The sequence below is a fragment of the Pseudorca crassidens genome, chromosome 17 (genome assembly GCF_039906515.1).
Source record: "Pseudorca crassidens isolate mPseCra1 chromosome 17, mPseCra1.hap1, whole genome shotgun sequence".
Classification (NCBI taxonomy): domain Eukaryota; kingdom Metazoa; phylum Chordata; class Mammalia; order Artiodactyla; family Delphinidae; genus Pseudorca; species Pseudorca crassidens.
Genome location: NC_090312.1, coordinates 20,857,445 through 20,884,764, shown reverse-complemented (window position 1 = coordinate 20,884,764; position 27,320 = coordinate 20,857,445). Strand labels below are relative to the sequence as shown.

The 27,320-nt window shown below is 42.5% G+C and overlaps 1 protein-coding gene and 2 pseudogenes across 5 annotated transcripts in view; 1 reads left to right on the top strand and 2 right to left on the bottom strand.

The window, feature by feature from the left end:
• The window catches only part of SAMD12 (sterile alpha motif domain containing 12), a 456,644-nt gene that overhangs the window by 149,810 nt on the left and 279,514 nt on the right, over positions 1-27,320 (bottom strand). The gene's annotated exons all lie outside the window — the stretch shown is intronic.
• Positions 5,135-5,508, top strand: LOC137210662 (tumor suppressor candidate 2 pseudogene; annotated as a pseudogene).
• The window catches only part of LOC137210661 (zinc finger C2HC domain-containing protein 1A-like), a 30,482-nt pseudogene continuing 9,795 nt past the window's right edge, over positions 6,634-27,320 (bottom strand).

The window sequence follows — 27,320 nt, the reverse complement described above, 5'->3', positions numbered from 1 at the left end:
CTGTCATTATTTCTAATAATAAGAAAATCAGAAGCAACATTTGCTTGGATTATTTGAATAAATGATGGCCTAAATGTGCAACCGAATATTAAGTAGCCGGGTATATTTAAATGACATGGCAATAAAATAAACATAAAAGAAATTATCTTTAGATAGAGGCTGGTACTCTTCTGAATGTCCAAATTCTCTTCAATAAATGTATGATTACTTATCAACAGAACAATGAACACCATTTTAAAAGGTGAAACTTTTATATTCTGTAATCTAGAGGCTTTGATTTCATGTAAGGGTTGAGGGAAGTGCAGTTTTCATAAGGTATAGTTGGGAAAAATCTTTGCTTTTGGTTCACTTCTGTGTGAAGGAGACATTAATAGGGGCAATGATATAACATTTGCATGAAAAACGAAGAGAGTTTGACTAGAGTCTACTTGAGTCATGGAGTGCGCTGTGTGTGGAGCTCTGGACAGGAGAACTGACAAATAAATGGGGTGTTAGAGCCTGGCAGATACCCAAGTAGGCAAGTGGTCAAATTCCTCAAGGTTGGTGGGACAGGAAGGGGTGATGCACATCCAGGTAGAGTCCAGAGATAGGGGTGGGTCAGATTCAGCAAAGTATCACCAGCAATGGGCTAAAGCAACAGGGATCATCTGGGAGGGTCTCGAGGCTTATAACCACGATGAAAGATGTGGGTCACTCAGGGCCCATCAACCTTAACTGTGAAGATGCCTAAGGGTAAACTATGCCCCAGGCAAGTCAGTAAGCCAGAGAGAAAAAGACGAATATCACATGATATTGCTTATATGTGGAACCTATTTAAAACAATGACACAAACGAACTTATACAGAAAACAGAAATAGACCCACAGACATAGAAAACAAACTTATGGTTACCAAAGGGGAAAGCGGGGGAGGGAAAAATTAGAAGTTTGGGATTAACGTATACGCACTACTATACATAAAATAACCAACAAGGACCTAATGTATAGCACAGGGAGCTATACTCAATATTTTGTAATAACCTATAAGGGAAAAGAATCAAGAATATTGATTGAGTCCAAGGAGTTGGCAGTTGGAAAAGTTCAGATGAAAGATCATCACCCCAAAATGTACCAAAGTGGCTTTAGGAGATGTTCTGAAAGATTAGCAACAATCTCTTTGTAGCCTACAGACATGTGGCTCTAAGCTAAGTACATATAAGTCAATTTAAATAGATTTTTTTTTTTTTTGGATGGGGAAGTGTAGATGGTAGATTGATTCAATCTCTCAAATTTGCATAGTAAAAGTTGCCTCAGAGCTGGGCAACTGGCTCACCTCATGACCACGTGAAAGTCATGTATATCAGGGTGAGTTAGGCAATGCTGCCCTGAAACTCAATGACTTGATATAAATAACAAATGATTATTCTTCTTTCATATGACAGCTTTACGTGAGTAAGGCAGCTTTCCTCCATCACAAACTCACAGATCTAGGGACCCTCCATCTCGGCAGGCCACCATCTTGAATACATAGTCTCCACTGTTGCCCAGGGAAGGGGCGAGAGAGAGTGGAGAACGACGCAGGGAGCTGTGTGGCCCGATTTGGAGGTGGCATACACATGCCACTGGGCCAGACCTAGTCATTTGGTCTTAACGTAAGTATAAGCACAGCTGGGAAATGCAGTGTTTCTGTGTGCTCAGGAGGAGTACTGGGATAGCGATGGTTCTCAACATCTGGTCCCAGATCAACAGAATCAGAATCAACTAGGATTTTGTTAGAAAGGAAAATTCGCAGGCTCCACTGAAGACCGACTGAATCAGCAGTTCAGCAATCAGTGTTTCGACCAGCTCCTCAGGTGATTCTGATGCACACTGAAGTTGGAGAATCACTGGGGGAGGGGATCTCTTTCACGCCTTATTTTTGACTACCTACTATGCATTTATTTTTCTAAAATTGGGGTATAGCTGGTCTACAATGCTGTGTTACTTTCTGCTGTATAACGAAGTGAATCAGCTTTAATGTATACATATATCCCCTCCCTCTTGGGCCTCCGACACCCCCCATCCCACCCATGTAGGTCACCACAGAGCACTGAGTTGAGCTCCCTGTACTACACAGCAGGTTCCCACTAGCTATCTGTTTTACACCTGGTCGTGTATATATGTCAATCCCAGTCTCCCAGTTCATCCCACTTCCCCCGCCACCCTGTCTCCATACGTCCATTCTCTACGTCTGCGTCTCTATTCCTGCCCTGCATATAGGCTCACCTGTACCATTTTTCTAGATTCCACATACACGCGTTAGGAAAACTGGACAGCTACATGTAAAAGAATGAAGTTAGAACATTCCCTAACACCATACACAAAAATAAACTCAAAATGGGTTAAAGACCTAAATGTAAGACGGGATACTATAAAACTCTTAGAGGAAAACATAGGAAGAACCCTCTTTCAGCCTTTTTGGCTAATTTTTAAATGTTACAGATTACAGATAAACAGTGCATCTCCATAGAATCGTGTATGACTCTGAGCATTTATACACTTACTCTGCTGGGAATTAAACTTACAGTTTCTACAATGTGCAAATTTAAACATATCTTACCAATTATCAACTTAATACAGTAACACAGAATGCTTAGGAAGAACAGCATGTGTTTGTGAGTATTCTTTTATGGAGTCAAATAACTTTATGCACGTCTAGGCAGACATTTATTTACTTGAAGGTTAAAACATGCCTGACAATGGCTGAACTATTTACAGAAACTCAAAACAAACAAGCCAGAGTAGAAATGCTAATGACAAATTAGAGGCAGGATCAGATGGACTGACATGGGAATGAAACCCTGGGACCAAAATGACATGAAAACCTTGAAGAGAAAGTTTGGAAATGCAAAGAGAGAAATGTGGTGGGACCATGGGAGGTGAAGAATTAGCAAAAAGCTGTAGTCGAGGTGGAGGGCCCTTAGCACGTGAAACAGGTTCCAAGTGTGGACACTGCCACGAGTGAAGAAAATGAACAAAAATACGGAAAGCTGTGATGGAAGTGGTTCTCTTGACCCACTGACGGAAACACTTCCTGTGTTATTAAAATGCTCACTGGGGGTGTGTCATTCAAAGCGGAAAGCTACAGATACAAAAGCAGCTCAGTCATCTTCCACCCATAAACGTACCCCAGTATGAATCACTGACCAGTATTTAATCTCAGATACCTATAAGATGCTTCAAAAGGTGGAATACTGGATTCATTAAGTGTGGTATCTTAGAACAATAAGATTGTTCATTTGTTTAGAATAAACATATGCATAAACTAACTGCATTCATATTTCATTAAAACTTTAAGACCTGCTAGAATTGCCATGATGAGTATAGATATTTTATCTTTTAACCAGTTTATAAATTATAAAAGCAATGCACGCTCATGGACAAAAATGATTCAAACAGATGGTTACTGAATGAAAAGGAAACACTCTCCTCCACGTTTCTACACTGCCTGGACATAACCATTGTCACTAGTTCCTTATGTTATCCTTAGAGAGTTTTTCTACAGGTAGGGAGTCCTTGACCTGTATTTTAGGAGCATCTCATTTAAAATAGGTACCTTAGGGACTTCTCTGGTGTCACAGAGGTTAAGAATCCGCCTGCCAATGCAGAGGACATGGGTTCGATCCCTGGTCCAGGAAGATCCCACACGCCGCGGAGCAACTGGGCCCGCGTGCCACAACTACTGAGCCTGAACTCTAGAGCCTGTGAGCCACAACTACTGAGCCGTTGTGCCACAACGACTGAAGCCCGCGTGCCTAGAGCCCTGCTCTGCAACAAGAGAAGCCACCACAATGAGAAGCACACGCACCACAACAAAGAGTAGACCCCACTCACCGCAACTAGAGAAAGCCCGCGGGCAGCAACGAAGACGCAACGCAGCCAAAAATAAATAAATAAAATTTATGGAAAAAACAAGGTACCTTAGCTGTCAAAAAGAAGGCAGAGACAACACATGTAGAAAATGACAGTGGAAACTAAGAAAATTTTTAAAAGCTCAAACGAAGGCCAAGAATAAAATAAGTACATAAATACACAAATGTTGGAACATGGTAAAGCTCTTCACAACATTTTCTAGCGCCATAGAGTTGAGCGTTTTTGCTGGGGTGGATTCAAAGGGCAAAGGACCAAAGGGGGAAAAATTAAACATCTATATTATTCATGGAAGCCAGAGGAGGGGAAAATGAATGACCTCCAAGGAAGAAGTGGGAACATCTTCAGTTGTTAAATTTCCCAGGTCACATCTTGTAATGTAAATGGTGGCATCTTGAATATGTAGCCACGTTCATCTAGTCCTTTGCTCCTTTATTGATTTATTTTAATTTTTATTTATTTTTGAGACAAACATTATTTATTAAAGAATCTAGCTGAAAAGACAGCAATTCACCAATTCCTTTATGATCCTCATGTTACGCATAGGCATCACTCTTAAAACTTTCCAAATGGCAGATGCCCAGATCCCACTCTCCAAACTAAAGAAATCAAAATCTCAAGGAGGGACCCTGACGTGTTCACTTTTAGAAAGCTCCACAGATGCTTCTTTCTAAGGGGCAACCAGGACGGAGAGCTAGCATCTTAGATACTTGAAAATCTCTCTATCCCTGGATTAAATCTGAATAATGAATACGTACATGTTACATGCTTACAACAAAAGCAGACAACATATATAGCTACACATAACACACCCACATCACAACTGGTTTTGGTGGGGCACAGGATGTCACGTTATAGGCCTGCATCGAGGGCATCTTAAAAAAAAAACACCCTATGAAGTCCATTGCCATATTTAGTATGGATTCAGTAGGGATGTTAATTAAGAAGTTCACAAGTTATCCTGGGTCTCCTTATGAGAAATCAAAGGAGAACTTTTGAGGCCTCAGAACCAGTTGTACTTTCACAGAGAAGGTGATACATTTTTCTGTTTTAGACATCATGAATCAAGTAACTACTCCTATCCTCTCTGTACTTTGGCTCCTACAACAAAGTTCAAACTCCACTTTGTGGCCCGGGGCGAGTCCATCTACAGGGTCTCATGACACACATTTTGTGGACTAACCCCATTCCTTTTTCCACTGTATCTTTTAATTCTCGTCTTTGCTTTTCTTCTTTCATAAAAAAAAAATGTTGTGGGAGACAGCGGAGCCTGCGGAAGGCGGCGCCGACGGCCCTGTGAGAGCGAAGCGGCCGTGGGGCCGCGCCGGCGGCCGCAAAGCTCGCGGCCTGCGGCCCTTCGCCTCGGCGGCACGGAGGCAGCTGTCGCTGAGCAAGCTTTGGTCGTGCTCCGCTTCGGAGTCACACGCCGCCGCGGCTCCATGTTCTATGCCGAGGACGGGGATATGGCTCACGAGCTCTATGAGGAGACAGTCGTCACCAAGAACGGGCAGAAGCAGGCCAAGCGGAGGCGGGTGCATGAGAACCTGATTCCTCAGGGCATCGGAAGCTGGATCTCCCCTCGCATCCACGTGGATTTCCCTGCGATCCTCTATGAGGTGTGAACCTGGGGGGTGGCAGCTATAAACACCCCCTGGTCCCAGCAAGAACCCCCCCCAGGCTCCAGGTGTGGCTTCCATCGAGGAACCTAGGCTGGGCCCACAACCCTGAATAAACTCCCCTGGCCTGGAACCTTCAACGGTGAGCAGGGCCGCCCTACAGTGCTGGTTGGGTGTTGGTTTGTATGTGGACAGGAGTTGGCCGGTGGCCGGTAAGGGCTGACGGCGGAGTTCCCAGTCGCCCTTCCCCAGCAATCCCCCCGAGGAGCATGGCAGGGCATGTGCTGGTCAGGAATGCCTGGCTCCTGTGCCCTTGCCTGGCCTGCTTTCTTGCAAGCTTGCCCAGGGCCCAGCGCTGCTGGAGGCTACAGCGCTTTACAAGCAAGGTCTGCCTTCTTCCAGCCCCAGGGTGTGGGAGCTGTACACAGTGGGAACTTCCTTTCCTTCTCCTTGGAGCATTTCAGCCGTTTGCTACCTCAATTCCTCCTGTGTTGGATCGAAGCTGGGGGCAGAACAAGCCTGATTCTTCCTGCCTACCTGCCCGTCTGTTTCCCCCCCACCCCCCAGATGGATGGACAGTTTGCTGGCTGTTAATAGGTGTGGGAGGCTTCTCCCTCTTCCCCGGGCTGGGCTCATCCCTCCCCACTGTAACTAGCTGTGGGCCCCCACCCCAACTGAGAGGGCACAGGATGGTGACCAGGAAGGGCTCTGGATGCCTGTGCCTACGGGGGCGTTGCCGCATCCCACCTACCGTGTCCAACCCCCCTTGCCCTTACACATCTGCCACCCTGTGGTAGGGACAGCACCCTAGGGCTGCTGCCAGTAGCTCTCAGGAGCCCACCACCCCTTGCCCTACAGCATACCCATCCCTTCAGGATCAGTAAGAGAAAAGTACTGGAGCCCCTGGGTAGGGACAGAAAGGAGAGAACAATCATAAAGGAATACTTAAAATGTGAACGCTTGTAAACAGTCTAGTCTGTGATATTGGGGCAGAGTGTGATTTCTACAGAGAAATGACTTTTAAAAAGAATTCCTTACCGTGCAAGCTCTGTGTTTTAAGCGTGTGAGAAATGGCTTGGGGAAGGGTAGCCCTCAATCGAGGAAGGCTGTTGTGTTATTTTTTCAATAAAATTACTTGTAGACCCTGGCCATGTAGCTCTCAGTATATGTTTTTCTTTTGCTTGCGAGCACACTTGAGGCAGGATTTCTAAATGGGTAATAACTCATGTCTTTTGAGGGCACTGTCTGATTTTGCATCACTGTCACGCAACCTCTGCACATGTCTTTCAGTTCGGAGTGAAGGGCCTAACTTGTCCACGTTACCTACGCGAGGGGCTGCTATCCCTTTATGGGAGGAAGACAAGGTCCGAAGTTTGTTTCCCAAAGAGCTGCTAACTGAAGACACTTTACCCGAAGGAACACCTACAACCGTTTTGCTAGTGCCACTTGGCTGTGGTAATCGTGAAGATCCTGATGAGGCGGTTAGAGAACTGGACTTTTTAAGTGCAGGTGCCTTACACTGTGTCCGAGAAGTCGAGTTTCCCTTGGTATCAGTAGAAAATTTGCCTGTATTACTAATATGCACTGCCTGTTCTTTACAGAAATTTATATGTCTATCAGCTGCATTTTCATGAAATCTCCTCTGGCAATATGGACACTGAATGTAATCAGGATCATAAAAAGGTGGAGGAGGGGAGGAAGTTTGCCACCCTCTTTAAGGGCCTGACCGAGGCCTTTAGCTGCTCTTATGGTGGCAATGAACTCTTCATGCTTTCTTCTCCAATTAGATGGCTCCTTTGGTGGTTCAGGCCTGGGTTTAAGAGGCTTTACTGTTGGAATATCCGTCCCTTCAGCTCTTTGTCTGTTTGAATCAAAAGTCTTCTGTTTTTTAGCGGCAGTTTTCTGGCAAATAGGTCCATGTTTTTTTTAATGCCACTGGAAAGGATGCCCTTCCACAAATCTTGCAAGGTAACAGTTCTCCAACTTGGACACTTCCATTCCAGTGACTCCATAGCGCCACCGCCTCGGGCTCCGCCAGACTCCTCCGGTAGCACCCAGCGCCGCCACCCAGCTCTGGCCGTAGCCTCCTTTATTTATTTATAATGTATTTATTGAGTCTCTACTGTGTAACATGAGCTCTGATCTCAAAGAGCTTATGAGAGAGCTGGAGAAAACACAACGAGCATAGATGAAATATTTGGAGAGTAAGTGGTGGTATATAAAGAGATAAATTGAATATAATCAAGTGATAGCCTGCATAGTGCCCTGAGCAACACAATTAAATTCAAGCCATAATCCATGCTGATTTTAAAAGTTTCCTACAATTTCTCACTTTCCACTGTAACTAATGCCTGGAGTTCAGTAATGTAATTTATCAATGACTATATTTCCATCCTCAAAGAGAACTCTGTTGTTCTTGAAATGTGTATATGTGTACATGGATGCATACTTCAAGACACCTGTTTGGTTTTGGGGGAGGGAGGGTAGATTTGACTGCATCTAGTGAGTGACTCTTCAAATTTAATACCTCTGGGAAAATATGCCACAGGATCGTAACATCTAGAGACAGAAGCCTGAGACGTCAACGAGGTCAGTCCCTTGCCACCAGGTAGGATGGATCTTCTGACCGATTACCTAGCCACAAAGTTACGGTATACATAACCATACATCTTTTACATCTTTTCTTCCTGCATATATTGAATCAAAGAACAACCAGGCATCTGGTATGGGAGCGTTATAAAGCCATATGTGATGCTCACTAATACAAAATGCCTGGAAGGAAACTAAGTTAATACATATGGCATTAAATTTACAAATGAAGGCTCATCCATCATCAAAGACCCAGAATGCGCACTGCCACGACATAACAAAGAACTTATGAGGAATATCTGTTTTCTTTTGTGCATCATCCCCCTCAACACAAGCAACTAAAAGAAAGACATGTGTGCATTTCCTGGACTTGATCTGGGGCATGCAACACATTTTACGAACGGATTAAAGGGCCCGAGGTCTTTTACACAAGACTATTATGCCAATTCCATGTCAGAGACAACTTATATTGTGAAGTCTTCAAAAGAAAACTACGTATGCATTATGCCAAAGCCATAAATATTATTGGAGATTCTTAAAAAGAAAGTTACATGTAAGGGACAAAATAGAAGACAGCTCTGGAATGGAATCTTGCGGCTCTACTCCAGACGCTGTATGGTTTCCTTTTCCAGGAGAGAGAACGTGCAGCTCATCCTCCATCACCCCATATATCTGATTCGAGGAGATACTGACAAGAGGGTTTTTACAAGAATTCTATGATTCACAAAGTCAACGAGGAAACAGAATCCTCTCATGTCTTTGACGTTGGCAGTACCTTCTTAGGATCTCAAAAAGAAAGTTTCTTTCCCTTCCAATTTTGACCTTTTCTATTTGGCAGATGTTAATTTTTTTTTTTTTTTTTCTGCCTGTGTTTCTAATGGAGCTTGAAATTTACACGGCTTTTTGTTTACCTCCTAATTTGTGTGCCACCACCATCAATGTTATCAGCATAGTTCTGGGAATAGGGTTTATTTACTGCTTCTGTTGAGCCAGCAAATGGAGAAATGCAGAAAGGACTGTTCTGCTCATCCCATTTCAGTGTAGAGTCTCCTTCCATTCACAGAAACAGCCTTTACTGAGCAGCCAATAACCTTCCTGGGTGCAAAAGTCAACAACCATCTTCAGTGCTTGTTCTTGATGACATTTCCGAGCTGTTTTAGACACAGTCGAGTATATCCTGACCACCCTGACCCCCCTCCTTGTTAACAGGTAACCCAGAAACTGAACTTTGTACCCATTAAACAAGAACTCTCCATTGTCCTCCAACTCCCAGCTCCAGGTAACATCTACTTTTTGTCACCGTGAATTTGCCTATTCTAGGTACCTCATATAAGTGGAATAAAACAGTATTTGTTCGTTTGTGTATGGCTTATGTCACTTGGTATAATGTTTTCAAGGTTCATCCAGGTTGTAGCATGTATCAGAAATTCATCCCTTTTTATGACTAAATAATATCCAGTTTTATGTATATACCACATTCTGTTTACCCATTCACCTGTTGTGGCACATTTAGGTTGTTTCCACTTCTTGGCAATTGTGAACAACGCTGTTGTGAACACTGATGTACTAAGATCTGTTTCAGTTCCTGCTTTCAACAGAAGGACACTTTTGTTTTGCAAAATTTTCTTCCAGAAAAAATGTCTAGCCAGGTATCAATTATTAGTCATTTATCCTGGTCCACAACTTGGACTTGGTGCTGCTCTAGTCACCTGTTTGCTTTCAGATCCATACTTTCCTCTTCTTTGCCTACTCTGTTTGCATGAAACTACATTTCCCAGACGTCCCTGCCCTCTGGCTTCCAGGCAGTTCTAGCCAGTGTAAGGCACTAGAAAGAGACTGAGGGGCAGAAGAAGGGAAAGGCCAGCATATTTCTTCCTGGATCACTTTGCTACTGGTGGCATCTAGGGCAGGGACTGCATCTCCTGGCTCTAGCTCCCACTGGAATGGCCGACTGGGGTTCCAAGTTCTGCCAACCAACCCTGACTTCTAAACTCTGTCTCTTCATTTATCCCTCCAGCCCCAGGGAAGGTAGAAGCTTCCCACTGCTGTTAACCTCTGGGTTGTCTCATTTTTGTACTTGTGCTGCAAATTGTCTTAAGTTTTCTCTTCGAAATATACCAGGAACGGTTTCTGGGTTTCTGTATGGAACCTGAATGATAACCATTCCATTGGGAAAAGAAGGTCCAAAGTTTCTCAGGATGCAGAACCGATGGCAGTGACTCTTAGCTGTCCTCAATGTATCATCCATTTGGTAGTATATTGTTTCCAAGCTAGACCTGTAGTTTGGTGCAGCCATGTGCATGAGTTCTGGCCAAACTGATGTAATCAGATGTGTTGTGTGGCAGATTCTAAACCTTCTTTAGAAGTCACTGCTCCATACTCTTTGTACCTTCTTCCCCCTTTCCTGCGGTTTGGAACATGGATGTGACAACTGGCATTCCATCCTGGAATGTGAGGACGTGGGCCACATTTGGGGGAGAGCAGGACCAAAAGCCGGAGAAGCCTGAGTCCTCAAGAACTTTGTGGAGAAAAACCGCCATCCCAGGCCTGCTCTGCCTGTCTCCAGTTTTACATGAGAAGCAAATAAAATTCTCTCTTGTCTAAGCTCCTGCTCTTTCCAATCTATCCCAGCCAATCTGAGATCTAACCAATTCAAGACCCAAGCCATGAGCTCAGTGTCTGTCCCGGACTGCTGATTAGTTTCCTTATACTTTTCCTTAACAAACTAAAGCAAGGTCCTAGATCCTCTGGTCTTATTCTGAGTTTTGGCCTCTTCCTGTTTATACTCAGAATTGACCTGTTCTCAACCACAAAGCTTTTTATTCCCTTTAACAGCTTCTGCTCTGCTTATTAAATTTTCTCTGAAAGGTAGGGGTCAGAGACAGCTACTAACCAAGCCCACATCCAACCTAGAAAATGATTAGAGTCTGGATGTTAGAGAATTTTTAATTAAAAACCTGGGAACATTGTTCCTTGGGTATTAATAAAGCCAGCAAAATGGAGAATCAGCATGGCCTACCACTGCAAGACAGACCGTTAGTGTCCTGGTCTCAGAGCCCTCTTCCCAGAGCTGATGGGCTGGAACTATACCTGACGGCTGCCAGGTACAGATAAATCTCACCTCTACTTCACCCAAGTGGGCGTCAGTTAGAAATATGGACTTCTAGGACGGTGGTTCCCAAACTTCATCGTGCATGAAAATCACTTGGGGAAACTTATCCGAAATGAAGATTCCCATCCTTCTGCTCATGATTCAGTTGGACTGGGGTGGGGGCCATGAACCTGCGTGATGAAAAGGACCCCAGGTGTCTCTAAAGCACATGGTCTAGGGACCACACTAGGAGAGACCATGCTCCTGGGAAATACATGAAGACTATAAAACAGCCACAAGTGCAGAGAACTGTCATCAGCTGGGGGTGGGGCTGGAGCACATTCAATGATGCCTACCACGTTCCAGGAGCTCTGCCAGGCATTTTCGAGACATCGTCTAGTTTATGCTCCGATAACCTGCATAACTATCATTGTGACACTTGTTTTGCAGTGAGCAACCCGAGGTGCAGAGAAATTAAGCAACTTGCCTAAAGTTAAACAGTGGATTCAAAGCTGGGTGTGCGTGTGTGGCTTGGATCTAGTCTACTGATTCCTCTAGGTTTGCTCTGCACCCTTCCCCATCATGCTCCGTACTCCTAGACACTGACCTGCACGGACGGCATCACAGGGCCCTCTGCCCTCTGGCTTCCAGTTGGTTTGGGTCCTGCCAATGGGAAGTGCTGGGAGAAGACTAGGGGGAGGGAGGAGAGGAGTTCAGGGTATTGATTCCCCAGCTGCCCTCACTGCGGGTCTCCAGGGTTGCATCCTTTGACCAAAGGCCACAGCTCTTGTCAGTGGCTCTTGCCACATGACTGTCCCCTTCTGAGTTCCTGTAACTATTCCATCTTCTTGCCTCTTCCAGCCTAAGGCTGATAACTGGTACCCTTCCTCTCTTTCTGTCTAATTAGGATGAGTGAGTTTGTTGAGGGCAGGGTCTGTATCTTTTTATCTTTGTACCCCCTGTGTCTAGAATAGTGCCTGTTTACATAGTAGAAAAATTTTACTGCATGTTGACATGAATAAGCACTTTACTAGTCCAACAATGTGCTAAATATTCTCTAACTATTAACTCATTTAATTCTTGTTATTTATTTATTTTAATTTTTGAGAACCAATGTTCTTTTAAAAAAGAAAGCTATTGGATGTTTGTCCCAGAAAAATGAAAACGTTTATTCGTGCAGAAGTCTGTACACTAATGTTCATAGCAGCTTTATCGATATTTGCAATAGCCCAAGACTGGAAACAAGCCACATATCCTTCATTGACTATAAAGTTAAACGAATTGTGGGACATCCACCCAACTCACCCATGCTTTAATAAATCCTCATTTTTTTTTTTTTTTTTTGCGGTACGCAGGCCTCTCACTGTTGTGGCCTCTCCCGCTGCGGAGCACAGGCTCTGGATGCGCAGGCTCAGCGGCCATGGCTCACGGGCCCAGCCGCTCCGCGGCATGTGGGATCTTCCTGGACCGGGGCACGAACCCGTGTCCCCTGCATCGGCAGGCGGACTCTCAACCACTGCGCCACCAGGGAAACCCCTTCCTTTCTTTATATGTATACATACACACACACGTGTGTAGTGTATTCATTCATACAGTAGTAAAAATTAAGCCACATTCCAAACCAAGAATACTAAATTAGTGTCAGGAGTGAAACTCTTTATGAATTTGAGCATTTGTTCTTTCCATCAAATCATATACACCAGGGGTAAATATTTCAGACTTAGCAAAAAAATGCAATAGATGAGGTTGCTAGAGATGTTCCTTAAAAAGGTAAGTTGATCTTTCTACTTCACCTCTACCCCCAGCCACTGCCTTCGGCCTGGAGGAGCCATGCTGCTCTTTGAAATCACTTATTATCCATCTTGTCTGCTATCCCAAATAGTTCTAATATAACATCATTTCTATTAAAAAAAGAGAATAAATTCATTAATTTCTTGATAAACATAAGGCACTTTCCAGGTGCCAACAGAGTCTCTGCAGGTCAGTACCTGCAGAAAAGGAGGAGAGAAGGGCTGGTCTCACATTTCCATCTTGGAGGAATTCCATAACCACCACCTCAGCTGCTGTTTTGTGCTTGGCCACGTGGAGAAATATAAGTGGTGTCAAGCCAGAATACCCTCTCTCAACTTGTAAATTAGCAGATTACCAGCAGATCATCTAATTTTCCTCCCTGCTGCTCTCTCACCCGCATGCCAGTAGTGTTTTGAACTAATATGTCAATACAGGGGCGTAAAGTGATTTATGTTCTACATAAATTTCTAGTTGGGGGTATAGATGTTTATGACAGAAAATATCTCCCTTAAATCCACAGCAGACATGCAACAGGAAGGAAATCTCTTAAATTCCTCCATTAATGGTTTTGTACCGGTGGCTCTTGATAAAGGGCCAATTACAGTTTTGAGATCTGTGTGATAATAATTGGTTGCAAATTTTAACTTCTTTCTGTGGTTGTGTCCTACCAATTTGGTTCAGTCAAATCAAGAAAACTTAAGATTCCTTAGTAGTAATATGGGAATATTATTACTTCATTTAATACCAAGCTAAGGTAACTAAGTTTCCCTGCACTAATTCTGTGTCCATCTGTGAATCCAGTTAAGGAAGAGCAGGAGTTTTGACATTAGCACAGCCTTTGAACCGAGCTCTGATTCTCACTGGGTGTGTCACCTCGGGAATTTGGATAAATGTTTTTAAATAGTTATTTTGCAATGAACCTCAGTGTACGTTAAATGTCATCAGAAGGTTAGGAAAAGTCCTTCCAGAAGTCTCCCATTGGAGATGATGGCACAAAAGCAAACGTGCATGGCCCAGCTATGGGAGAGGGTCTGAGCAAGGGAAAATTGCTGCAGCCCCAAATGAACAGCCACTGCTCTTGGGGCTGGAAGACATCTCCAGGTGAGTCAACATCCCCTGAGAGCTATTATTATCAGGGTTCACCCTGAGAGCTGCGGTCCCAACATCAGAATCAAGAGAGCTAACTTCTTAGAGATTTCCGGTAACATCTCCTTTTTGGTGTGAGTTACTCTCAAAATGCTGGGGCAGGTGTGGGAGAGAGTCAAATTTCAAAAATTAAATGAAGGCACTGGCATTGCCAACTTACCTTTCTACCTAAGGATGTAAAAACAAGCAAGCAAAAATTCTAGATCTAGTTAACATGGTCTGAGAATGAAGTTTTCTGTGAGGATGACAGACACCACATCCCAAAGGGAGATGCCACGAGCCTCGCACATGCAACACAAGTTTTGCAAAAGAGGTGCGAAGCCAGTTTCATTATCTTAACCCCTCAGTCATACCAAGAGCACATAAAGGTTGGGAGCATATGCCTAAAGATTTCTTTAAAACAAAATATCAAGTGTTGGTGAGGATATGGAACAACCAGAACTCTTATAGACTCCTGGAAGGAGGGTTTATTATTAAACCACTTTGAGACACTGGAAGAATCTACTAAGGCTGAACATATATGTACAGACTGAATTGTATTCCCCACCCCTAAATTCATACGCTGAAGTCCTAACCCTTAGAACGTCGGAATGTGACCATATTTGGAGATGGGATCTTAAAGAGGTAATTCAGTTAAAATGAGGTCATTAGCGTGGGCCCTAATCTATTATGACTGGTATCCTTATAAGGAGAGAAAATTTGGACAGCGACATACAAAAGGAAGCCCGTGAGAGAATACAGGGAAAAGACAGACATCTCCAAGCCATGAAGGAGGTCTCAGAAGAAACCAACACTACTGACACCTTGATCTCAGACTTCTAGCTTCAGAACTGTGAGAAAATAAGTGCTGTTGTTTAAGCCAGCCAGTATTTGGTACCTTGTTATGGTAGCCCTAGCAAACTAATACAGTCTACCCTACCCTACTCAGCAAATCCACTCCTAATACATACCAATGGAAATGTATAGTTTTGTTCACCCGAATATGTCTGATATAATCTAGAACAGAACTTTTTACAGAGTAGCTGCAAACTGGAAACTACCCAAATACTCATGAACTGCAGAATGCAGAAATAAATTGTGATATGTTCACATGTTGACCAATTGAGAGAAATGAGAATAAACCATCTAAAACTGCAGACAACAATATGGATGAATCATCCACACGTATAATGTTGAATGAAGGAGTCACACACACAGAGTACATAATGAATGATTCTATTTATATGATGAACAAAAACAGATGACGCTATTCTTTACCATTAGAATTGAGAATTGTGTTACCCCTTGGACGGGGGTAGCCACTGGAAGGGAGCATAGGGAAGGCTTCTGGCAATACAAGTCATGTTTTATTTCTTGATCTGGGTATTAGTTTCATGGGTGTGTTCAATTTTTGAAAATTCAGTGAGCTGTACACAGTTTATGTATATGGTCTTTTCTATATGTATACTTCAATCAAAAAGTTTTAGAAGGAGTTTTTCTATAAAAAAAAGATGGGCACGAGTCCCTGACATTCTAATTTGCCTCTCTTTGCTTGGGGGGAGAGAAAGGAGGGGCTGCTTTCTGATTCTAAGTCTAGAGAGGAGGCTTCAAGGAACTTTCAAACAACTTGACATATGTCTCTAGGAGCTTGCGGGACAAAGTGAGATAGGTAAAGAGCCAGAACCTTCGGTGTGCTAACTGCTCTGCTGGCAGACTAAACAAAAGATTTTAATGTTAGAGACAGTCTGCCCTCATTTGCCTGTGCAAGGACTGTATCAGCATTTCCCCTGGATCAGATCTGGGCCATCCTGAGCGAGAGAGCTGGTGTGGAGGAGCTAAGGTCTCCTCCAAGAGGACACTTAAAAAGGGAAAACACAACTCAAGCCAAGAAGCTGATGTGCTGCTGAACTACTGTGGCGTGAAGAAACATAAACTCATTGAAGGACACAGATGCATTTGCTCTCATCAAAAGGAATGCAGATGAGTCACTTCCATCAGCGGGGGTGGTAGGGCGGTGTCCTCAGAAGAACCATCAAAGGGTAAACACTTGTCAACCCTCGAGAGCAAGGGTCGGCTTATGACAGTATTTGTCACGTAAGAACTTTCTCGACCACCATGCCTTCCTCATCCTGTTCTCATTGGAAAAAAGGTTAGAAACCCCTAGCCAGCAAGGGAAGAAGTTGTATGTGACACTGGGCAGAGGAATGTGGCCTATTTCTTCAACACGTTCCATACTGGGAAAGAGAGGAGAACCATTAAAACTGGAATTTTAAGTCATAACTCAGCTATCAGACTCCTGGTAGAAGTTGTGGGCCCGGGAAAGATAGTTAAAAGTCACAGAGCAAATCCTGAAAGTTCTCATCACAAGAGAAAAAAATTGTAACTATGTGTGGTGATAGATGTTAACCAGACTTTGGTGATCATTTCACAATAGAGACATGTATTTATTCATGTTGTATACCTGAAATTAATGTAATCTTATATGTCAATTATATCTCAATAAAATAAAAACCACAGCATAATTTTCAAGGGGGTCATAAATTAATATACTCATAAAACTTATACCTAGAACATTTATTTATGTCCCAGTAGTACACATCATCCTTGGGCTATATCAACCTGACTTCCTCAATAATGGACCAATAGGAACTATTGGTTCAGTAGAAGTAGGAGTGAGTGAGGGGAAACAATTGAGGGAAACTCTAAGGGTTTTAGTTTGGGTGATCAGAAGGGACTGATGTCCATAAACAAAATGCAGATGCAGGAGAAAAAAGCAGGTTTGGTGGTGGAGGCAATAGAGGAGTTCATGTTTGATGTGCTGAGTTTGAGGTACCTCTGGGATATGGTGGTGAAACTTATCTTTGGACAGCTGGGAACTCAGAAATGAAGCTTAAAAGAAGCGGCTGGACTTGGAATCATCAGGGGCAGTTGATGTCTTAGGAGTAGATGTGGTTTCCCAAGAAGAACATTAGGAACATTATTTTCTGAGGAGCGATTAGCAGAGTAGTCAGTAAAGGCACTTGCAAAGTAGGCAAGGAAAAGAAAAGGGTGATTTTCCTGAAGCTGAAGCAAGAGAGTGTCCCCTGAAGAAAAATGAGATCAACAGTGGCAAAATTCTACAGATTTCAGGGAAAAGAGATACTGAAAAGTATCTGTTAAACCTCAGAGGACTCCAGTGATCTTAGAGTTACCATCTTGTGAAAAGAAGTTGGGTGCAAAAGCCAGAAAGCAGTGGAACAAATGAGACGTGAGAAAGTACAATCCGTGTAGACTGTTCTAGAAATCTAGTTACGTAGGGAAGGAGGGCAAAAGTTTAAACACAGAAAGGGTCAGGGGAAGGGGTCCTTCCCTTTTTTGTGCCAAAGTCTCCTTCGGCAGTCTGGTGAAGCCTATGGTCCTTCTCAAGAATGTTTTTAAATGCAAAAGGGAAAATATGTAAGATTACAAAATAATCAAGTTATATTAAAAAACACATACCAAAAGTTCTTAAAATTTCATGATAGAAGTATACAGGTGTTTCTTTATCGATGCATTAAACGGTAGGATTTACTGGCAAGAATAATAACTATCATAATTTGAAAGTGGTGATGAGTGCAAATGATATTTCAAGGTATCTTCAACAAACTGTTATGTGATTAAAAATTACCTGTGATTCTAGTGACAAAGTCACAAGAACTGCTAAGAGTAGTGAGCTTTTGTACTTACAGTCATAGTAGAAAGAAATGTTACATTTCAGTAAAAATAAAATTAAGTGTAATTCGTATATTGAATTCAGCATAAAATTAAGTGTAATTTTGATTGAAATATATTTCATATATAATATTTATTCCACATAAAAATAATATATATTATATATCTCCAACTTCATCAGCACCGCTGAATTCTAGCCAAGGTTCCCTTGGAGGAGGGAGGGATCCAGAGACCTCAGGTTAAGAGCCTTTTACTAAGGGAAGAGAGGTATTTTTGTTTTAACGAGAAAAATGTTGTTTATGATAGAGTGGAAGGTTTTAAGTCTTGCTCTGGTGGTATGGCAGGATAATGCAGTGAAGTAGGGACAGGCTCTGGAACTAGACTCCTTGAGTTTAAATCCTGGCCCCCTGTTTATTAGCTGTGTGCCATTAGGCTAGTTATTTAACCATTTAACTTCTTTATACCTCAGTTTCCTTATCTGTAAAATGGGGATGATGAATAGTAACCCACCTCACAGGTTGTTGTGAGAGTTACGTAAGAACACTTTGGCCAGTATTACCTTGACCACCTTCCACTCACTCAGTATCCCTTGGCAAAAGAGACACCTTCAGTTCTCTGAACGTGTAACATTCTTCCTTGCTCAGAACCACTGCATATACTGGTCTTCTGTCTGGAAGGCTCTCCCCACTGTTCTCAGCATGACTGACTCCTTATCCTTTGGGATTCAGTTTGAATGTTACCTCCTTAGACATGCTTTTCCAGAAACCATCTCTGAAATAGAACTCCCACCATTTCTCTGTCTCTCACCATCCTTTGTCCCAATTTGTAACCGTTTTGGTTAGCTGTTGTCTATAATGAGCTCCATAATGGCTGGAGTTGTGTCTCTCTTGATCCTCTCTCTAGCCCCTGTCCCTACCACATAATAAGCTCTCCATAAATACTCATTAAATGAGCCATCAGACAGGGAGTAACTGAAGATACAAAGGAGATCCCCAGCTATATTCATGCTTGTGGACTGTGCTTCAGTTTTCGATGTGGGCATGTATTTTTTTTAGTCTGTTCTCAGTCTTGTCCTGGAGCTGGTGGATAGCCAGACATATTGCTTGCATTAAAGTGTTTATAAGGCAGTATTTAGTCTTTCTTCCAACACTAGGAAGATCCCATCTCTGGTCAAGGCTGAACCAAATTAAACAAGAGAAGAATACCAAATTCTGCGCTGTGCTATGACATTTCATGTTCACAAAGTTGGTGCACAGGACAGCCATGAGCAATTCTTTCACCGAGCCGGTCTTTCGCTGTCACTCTAATTTTAGGCAATGTGAAGTGATGAAAGACATATTGATCTAGCATTGAGGAGCCAGATTGCTAGTTCTGTTAGTTCATGCTTAACTGGGTGATTTTAAGCCCATCAACCTCTTTGGCCCTTCGTTTTTTCATCTAACAAATGGCAATTTAAAAATATCTGCTGTGGCACAGACTGTTAGCTATGCCCCCAAATCCATTCTTCCCTTTACTCTGAGTACAAGACTAGATGACAATTCCAAACTACCCTTGAGGTTGGTGTGGTTATGTGATTAAGCTCTTGCCAACAGAATGTAAGCACAAGTGATATTTGTCATCTCTGTTTCTTGCTCAAGGCCCTTTACTTCCAGGTGGGAATGGAAAGGACTGGAGTGGTATCAAAAATGGTATCTTAAAGACAGCAGAACTGCTGCCAGCCTGGGCGCCTAAATGACTGTGTGGAACAGAAACACCTCCTGACTTGCAATCTTCAGCTAGGACTGTTAAGTAAGAGAGAACTAAGCCACTAACTCTTTGGAATATATTTGTTACAGCAACTAGTGTTTCTCTAACACACATGTCCTACCTATTTTATAGAACTGTGAAAGATAGTAGTTCTCACGTATAAGGAAGAGTTTAGGGAGGTAGAAAGTTCTATAAAAATCTGTTGTCATCAATATTTTCTTCCAGCTTTTTTGAAATACAGATGACACATAGCATTGTGTAAGTTCAAGGTATATGATGTGATGATTTGATACATGTATATACTGCAAATCATTTTACTAATACAGAGAAAACAAGTGCATATTAGAGTGCCTGACCTATAGTAGATATTTAATGTTTACCTGTTGAACAAGTAAACGAACATCTTGCTGATGAAAAGCCTGAGATTAAAAAAAAAAAGTCTATACAACACAAAAGCATGGGAAAGATATTTGTTTGCTCAGGGAAAACTTTTAATTGATTCACTTGAGCTCACACAAATAAAGCAAAAACCTTCTGGATATGTACTTTTTTCAAGAAGATTGCTTTTCTTTTTAATACTTGTTCCATCAAAAATAATTATAAGATATTAAAGGACATTTTGCAACAAGGAAAATATACCCTTATTCACACCACCGAAACACACTCTTTCATTTTTATCCATTGGCTTAGAACTTTTATCTACATGCATGTCAATTTTTCATAGTTGTAAATCTGTTTCTTCTTATTATTTTTAAAATAAATTTTAATTTGTACTTGGTAAGGAAAGCACGGGTTTGGTAATTCTCCAGAAGTGATTCCAACAAAGAACCACCTAATATTTCTAACAGTTCCAATTTAATTTTGCCAAGGGGTTCCATTATTATTAAAAAGCATAACAGGGAGAGGAGGTGATTTTCGTAAGAAAGTACACAGAGGTGTTAATTCTCACTACAATTAGGGTGATAAGGTTACAAATGTCACAATCTTTCTACTTCCTTTTAAAAGCTTATCTTGTGGGTCTTACAAAAATTAAATGAAGGGCAAATGAGTATATACGGATCTTATTTAAGGATAAAAATGAATTCAGTGATTAATTCCACAAATGTTTCTTGAGTGCCCACTATGTGTCAGGGAGAATGTGGACCATACTAACACAGTCTCTACCATTGAAAAGGTTAAAGTATGGATGAAAGACAAGAAGACACATTTCGGTGAGCTCAGAGGAAGGGTGAGGCCATTTTCTGGAGGAAATGAGACCTGATGTTTGGCTGGAAGCTTGGCAGGCAAATGGGTAGAAGGAGGTCCAGGTTTGCTAGACACATGGACCATAATGAATGATGCTCACGAGACTGTAGGTTACTCTACCGTACTGGACATTAATAGAGCACACTGAGGGTGAATGGATGAGAAGGCAGAAGTAAGCAGAGGTCAGATCATGAAGAGGACAAAAGCTTCGTCATAGCAGTGATGGTGTTTGTTCATCACTGCCTAGGGCAGCACTTGGCACATACAAACATGCGTATACTCCATCTGTATTTGTGCAATGAATTAAGCCACATTATGCTATGCAGTTGACCATTACTGGTCATAGTCATTGGACTCTGGTTGCAAAGGAAGAGAGGTACACCCAGGTGGGAAGGGACAGCTAGTCTCAAGAGAGAGAGACTGCATCTATGATGGCCCTTATTGCCATGCTGGGTATGCCACAGGACCACTGCTCGCTTCTCAGTGCTGGGACACTGCTTCATTTTTGTTGGTCCTGAACTGTCTGATGCTAAACAGCAGGGGTCAGGCACACTGAACCCTGATCTGAGAAATGCCTCCTTATTTCACCTTCATTTCTCGATGGCAATGGGAATGCCACAACTGTAGCTTCTTAGGACATGCTTGCGAAGCAAATGTATAAATGCCATTTCCAACTCCTATTCCTAGAAGCAGGGAATAAGGGTGGGTGGGAGAGAGATGGGGAAGTCACAGAAGAAAGAAGGGAAGGTTGAGGAGAGAGACTGAAGACTTCTAATTGTTTCTTTTTTAAAATATCCTCAAGGTTTTAATTAATTAATTTACTTATTTTTGGCTGTGCTGGGTCTTTGTTGCTGCCCGCGGGCTTTCTCTAGTTGCAGCGAGCGGGGGTTACTCTTCATTGCAGTGCGCGGGCTTCTCATTGCAGTGGCTTCTCTTTGTTGCGGAGCATGGGCTCTAGGCGCATGGGCTTCAGTGGTTGTGGCTCGCAGGCTCTAGAGCGCAGGCACAGTAGTTGTGGCGCATGGACTTAGATGCTCCGCGGCACGTGGAATCTTCTCAGACCGGGGATGGACCCCGTGTCCCCTGAATTGGCAGGCGGATTCTTAACCACTGTGCCACCAGGGAAGTCCCCTAATTGTTTCTTTATCCTTGATTCTAGTCTTTAGGTTTTGAAACTCCTCTTAGTTGAAAATGAGCATTAATGATGGAAATTAACCAGAAATCTTAGTCTCTAGGGAGATGAATGGATTAATAAACCAGATCTAGCAATACTGAATAATTTGGAGACAAACACAGATTTGACGAGTGAGAGCCCAGCAGGGTGGCTGACTTTGGAAACATCTTGCTCCTGCTCTGCTGGGCATGCTAAGAATGCATGGCGCTGGCTGACTCCATGGGGCTAGCGCATGGATTCAGCTGCCGAAGAGCGAGGTGAAATTAAAGAGGGAATGAAATGTGTGATCTCATTTAATCACATCTGCTCTTCAATTTCTCAATAACAGCACCCTGCTCCACTGTGTCAAGTTGGAGAATGAAAAGCAATATATATATATATATGAATATATATATGAATCATAGCTAGAAGATGGATTAACTCTCTAATGCCTGCCAATCCATTTCAGGCATCTAAAATGCAAATGACAACTGAGTTTTTCTTATAAAGAATTTGGGAGCAATTATTCCTGGACCTGGATTGGCATAAAATTACCATAAACTGAGGAGTAAGCAATGAAATGTCACCTCCTAAAAGAGACCAAAACCTCAGGACCCAGGCTAGGGGATGGCTTGGGGAACATTATGTATTTCAATACCCAGGTCATCCTCTGCTTCTCTTCTGATGACTGAATGAATGCATGCTTCGTGTTGCTTCCGATTTCTAGTAGGATGACAGCCACCAAGTACAAGACCCAATTCAGCCTCTTTTAGGAATGCATGTTTGTGAGGAGTTTAAAAGTTACAAATCTGTACTGGAATTGATATTTAGTGGAAATCATCCTCCCATCCCCAACCTGCCCTCTCACAAAGGAGCTGCTGCTTTAAGGCCTCTGGGCTCTATACCGAGTATCAGACACAATACACAATGATACTGTGCAGGACCTGCATGCTTCCCTGGCTAGTCAGATAACTTATGGCAGCGAGGTCCTAAAGGTTAGTAAGGTGATTCATCTAATGTAAGATAGTTATTGTGGTTAAATGTTCCATTTTTCTGGGGTGGGGAGATGCCTTCTACGTGATTCCATTTAGCAGCAGAAGATAAATGCTTAGGTCTAATTAGCTTACCATAGGCAGTTTTACATCCCATTTACAGTGAAGCAAATCAAAGATGAAAACAACTAGACAACAGCTATTTTGGTCCCTTCCATAGAGTAAGCAGGCAGTGGTGTGCAAACATGCACACGGGTGATCCCCAAAGATGCACAGCTAGTTCAGAGAAGATTCACTTCAAAAGACAGACTCAGTGAAGGGCATTTTGTAGGGAATACATGAACGGACAGTCCAGAATTCTAATGTAATCAATTTTTCAGAAGCATGGACTTTCAATATATATTTTTTAAATGACCTCCTAAAAAATAATTTCTACTGCCAGAGATCTGAGTAACTGCAAGTTCTCCTCGTTCCTCTTTTGCTTCTGAAAACCCAGAGTGTGTTAGCCATCTTGGTAGCATGTATATCACAGTCTACTGCAATCCTCTGATCTCATCTCCTAAGACTGGAGGCCTCTCGAGGGCAGAAAGCCTGGCTTGCTCATCTTTGTCATCCATTTCCAAAGCATATGATGTAGCACCTCCACGGCCCAGGTATGCAACAAACAGGTGTGAACGGCCCCATTCGCCACTCCAGGTAGCCTCACTCTGGAGAGCAGTGAGTTAATTCCCAGTTTATGGAAGAACAACGGGTAAATGCCACTGGAAGGAGGGAGAGGTTGGCGGGCAATCAAGTGAAGTTACATTAAAATTAATTTTCTGATTTTTAAAAGATCTGCTGAATGGGCCCTTTACAGATCTTGAGTGAGGATTTATAAACACAAGATGTTGATTTAAAACAAAGGCCCATTCATTTTGCCACGTGGTACATTTCTTTAGCACCCTGAAGAAGTCTTGGGGGTTCCTGGCCCTGACCTTTTGTTGTCTGATTGGCGAGGGTGGGCTGTGGTGGAGTCCCTGGGCTGCTTCGAGATCCTGGCATCTCCTATTCAGAAGACGGATCTTCAGCTTGAAAAGCTGTGAATGCCAGAGATGTCTTTTAAGGTGCGCCAGATCTGCTTTTAATTTCCAATATGTAGAGTGAGAGCGACATATTTTTATCCATTTAAAGAGCCTTATGGAAACTATATAGACTTACAAACAAGTCTATAATAATATAGGAGATAATTAGTATATGTTAATCATTCCCGATTATATTTTGGCTTAAAATAAGCTGGTTTGCTCTCTTTACCCTCTTTTTAGTAGACAAAGCAATGGATATGACGATGCCTCGCCTCTTCTTGAAACCCTGCGGAGGCTTGTCCTTACTTTTAGAATAAAACCAAAATCCTGACCACGGCCCTGCGAAGTGTGTTGCTCTCCATCCTTGGCTACTGTCCGCCTGCCTCACTAGGCCCTTCTGCTAATTTCTTCAGTTTACCAAGTTCTTCCCAGACTCTGGGCTCTTCCTACAGGCTGTACCTCTATTGTGTTGCTCTTCTGCCCGCTTCTTTGCTTGATTCACTTGTTTATCATTTGGGGCTCAGATGACTGGCCACTCCCTTACGAAACCCTTTCCCTGACCCTGTAGTCTCAGTTCCCCTTTGTACACCATCACACAGGCACCTCTTCACAACTGTCATTTCATAGGTACGCCTTGTTCATTGTTGTGTCCTTCGCACCTGGTCCAGCACATAATAGGTGCTCAATAAATAATTACTGAATGGCAAAGTATCTTTCAACTAGAGCAGACTATAGACTTGAAGCATCAGGCATTGCAGTGGAGTGGATGGGGGTGGACTCTGGACTCTGAAATCAGCTTCAGCAAGAGGGACAAGTCATTTCAACTCCCTGAGCCTTGCTGTCCTCATCTGGAATCATAATGCCATGAACACTACCTCTGAAGAAAGTGAATACACGCAGTGCTGCTTGACAATGATGTTCCGCATTGTTCACAGTCACGCTACTGTTAATATCACTCTGTGTATGGCTCTAGCCATTCTTCCTATTTCTGGGGAAAAGTCTCACATAAAAGCAAGCTTCTGACCTTCCTCCTTTCAGAAATCTAAAGAGAAGCAGGAGTAGGGAAAAGCCTAGCTTTAGTGCTGAAGCAGGTCACCTAATAAAGCCATTTACACGCAGCCAGAAACCTCAGACTGAGGGAAGACATACAAATTCTCATTCTGAGAGTGGAGCACAGTTGTCTGGGGACAAGTAAGGGGAAGGCATTTTGGGAAAGTCAAATAACATCACTAAATCAGGAGGCCTGGCTCCATGGGTGGGGCAGGGGAAGGAACAGGGCACCACATGGAGTCCCCTTCCCCACTGTGGACACAGGGCCCTCTAGGACCACAGCTGGGGGAAAGCGAGGACAGTTGAATGGTTACCCTTCGCTATTTTTTCTCTTACATGGCTTATTTTTACTTTTAATTTTTTAAAATTGTGAAGTGTCATTTGTAAAAAGAAGTTATGAAAATTGTTGTGATTAGATTTAACATATCATTGAATTAAAACTTTAGATGTATTAAAACTTTAGATGCATAATTATTTAAAACCACTGTCATTAAAAATTAGTATTACTATTAAAAATAACAGTAAAGCAAATACCAATGCATCAGCTACTGATCTTAGCAAGTAGAATGTCAGCAGTGCCTTCGAATGTCTGGAGGGCTTTTTCCTGATTCCATCCCCTCCCCTCCACCTGTGGGCATCACTATCTGGTACTTGCGTTCATTGTTAACTTGCTTTTTAAAAAAACACCTCTACCACCTATGTGCATATCTCTAGTCTAAGTAACGTATTTTAGCGTTGCCTGTTTGGAAATGGATGTGAGTGGACCACACTGAAAGTCTTCCATTTGACTCTTACTCAACTTTGTTTCTGACATTTGTTCATACTGATGCATGTGGCTAATTAAGATTTACTTTCCATTGCACAAACGTACCGCAATTTATTAACCATAATCGCAGATGGAGTGTGGGCTTATTTCCAGTTTGGGGCTATTACTTGACTTTTTTGTGGACTTACTCTGACATCTAGGGGAGAGGTTCTGGAGGCAGGGCAGTCTGCTGGAAGTAGAGAGACTCATTTTTATGGAACAATGTGGAATATGCAGTGTGGGAAAATAATGCACATGGCCCAACCACACAGAACTCCTGTGAGGTGGGGATGTTCTCTGACCAAACTGTCACCAACGTGGTCATTCATTAAGAAATAGGACGAACATTCTGGAACTAGACAGGATACTGCTCCAACTCATGTAAATTCTGTCCAGCTCACAGGGATAGACAATTAATGTGAAATACGAGATGTAGCCACACGAAGTACACAGAATAGTGGGTAGAGTGAAGTGTCCCCAAGATACGGAGAGATGGCTCTTGACGCAGGAGTCCCCAGGCTGAGTCTACATGCTGAGAGTCCTCAGCATGCAGGAGATGCTGAGTAAGGCGAAGCTCTCCTGCTGGGTCTACTCAAGAAACTGGCTACTCTCCATTCTCCTGAGGCTACCGAATGACAAAGCTTATTATGTAAACGCATAGCACGCAGCCCTCAAATTAAGAGTGCCTGGGAATGCAGAGAAGTCACCCAAGGCACCAATGAAGAGTAAGTTATCAAATAGGCTCCCAACAAGGAATTAAAAGAAAAGGTTCTCCACCACAGACTATAAACATAATATAAACCCAAGGAAATACACGTATGAGGAAATAGTAGACTTTGGAAAAATTTGCCATAAGAGAAAGACAAAAGTTTAAGAAAGTAACTACTTTGTATTCTCAAGGTAATTACTCAAAATACAAACTTGCTAAAAAGAGAGGTCATCAGGCAACAAACGGAAATAAAAAGGGATTTTATGAAAAGAATACAAGGAAGCAAATAATTCCATTGCAGAATTTCAAACTGCTAAAAAGCAGTGAAGACGAGAATTGTTCCTGAATTAAATGGAATTAGACTAGTGAAATAGGACAGTGGTTCCAAACCTAGACGATCACAGAAATATGGTGGTGGGGGGGGAAGCGGATACTTAAAATATATATTTCTAGGGTTAAATATAAGAGATCTTGATTCAGTGGGCCTTGGGTGAAGCTAAGAAATCTATACTTCTAAAATTCCCTGAAGAGATTCAGAAAATCAATCTGCTTTAGAAACTATTAAGATGAGTGCAAACTTGAGACACTCACCCAGAATTCAGAGAAAGAAAAAAAGCAAGTGAAAATGACTAAAGAGAAAAAGATGGACTGGAATCATGGACACAGTGTATGTAGCATATGCATAATGGGAGTAAATGAGGAAGGAATTTGAACCATTGCAAGAGAACCAATTTCAAAAACGTAAATTGCCCTAAACAGAGTGAAAAATAC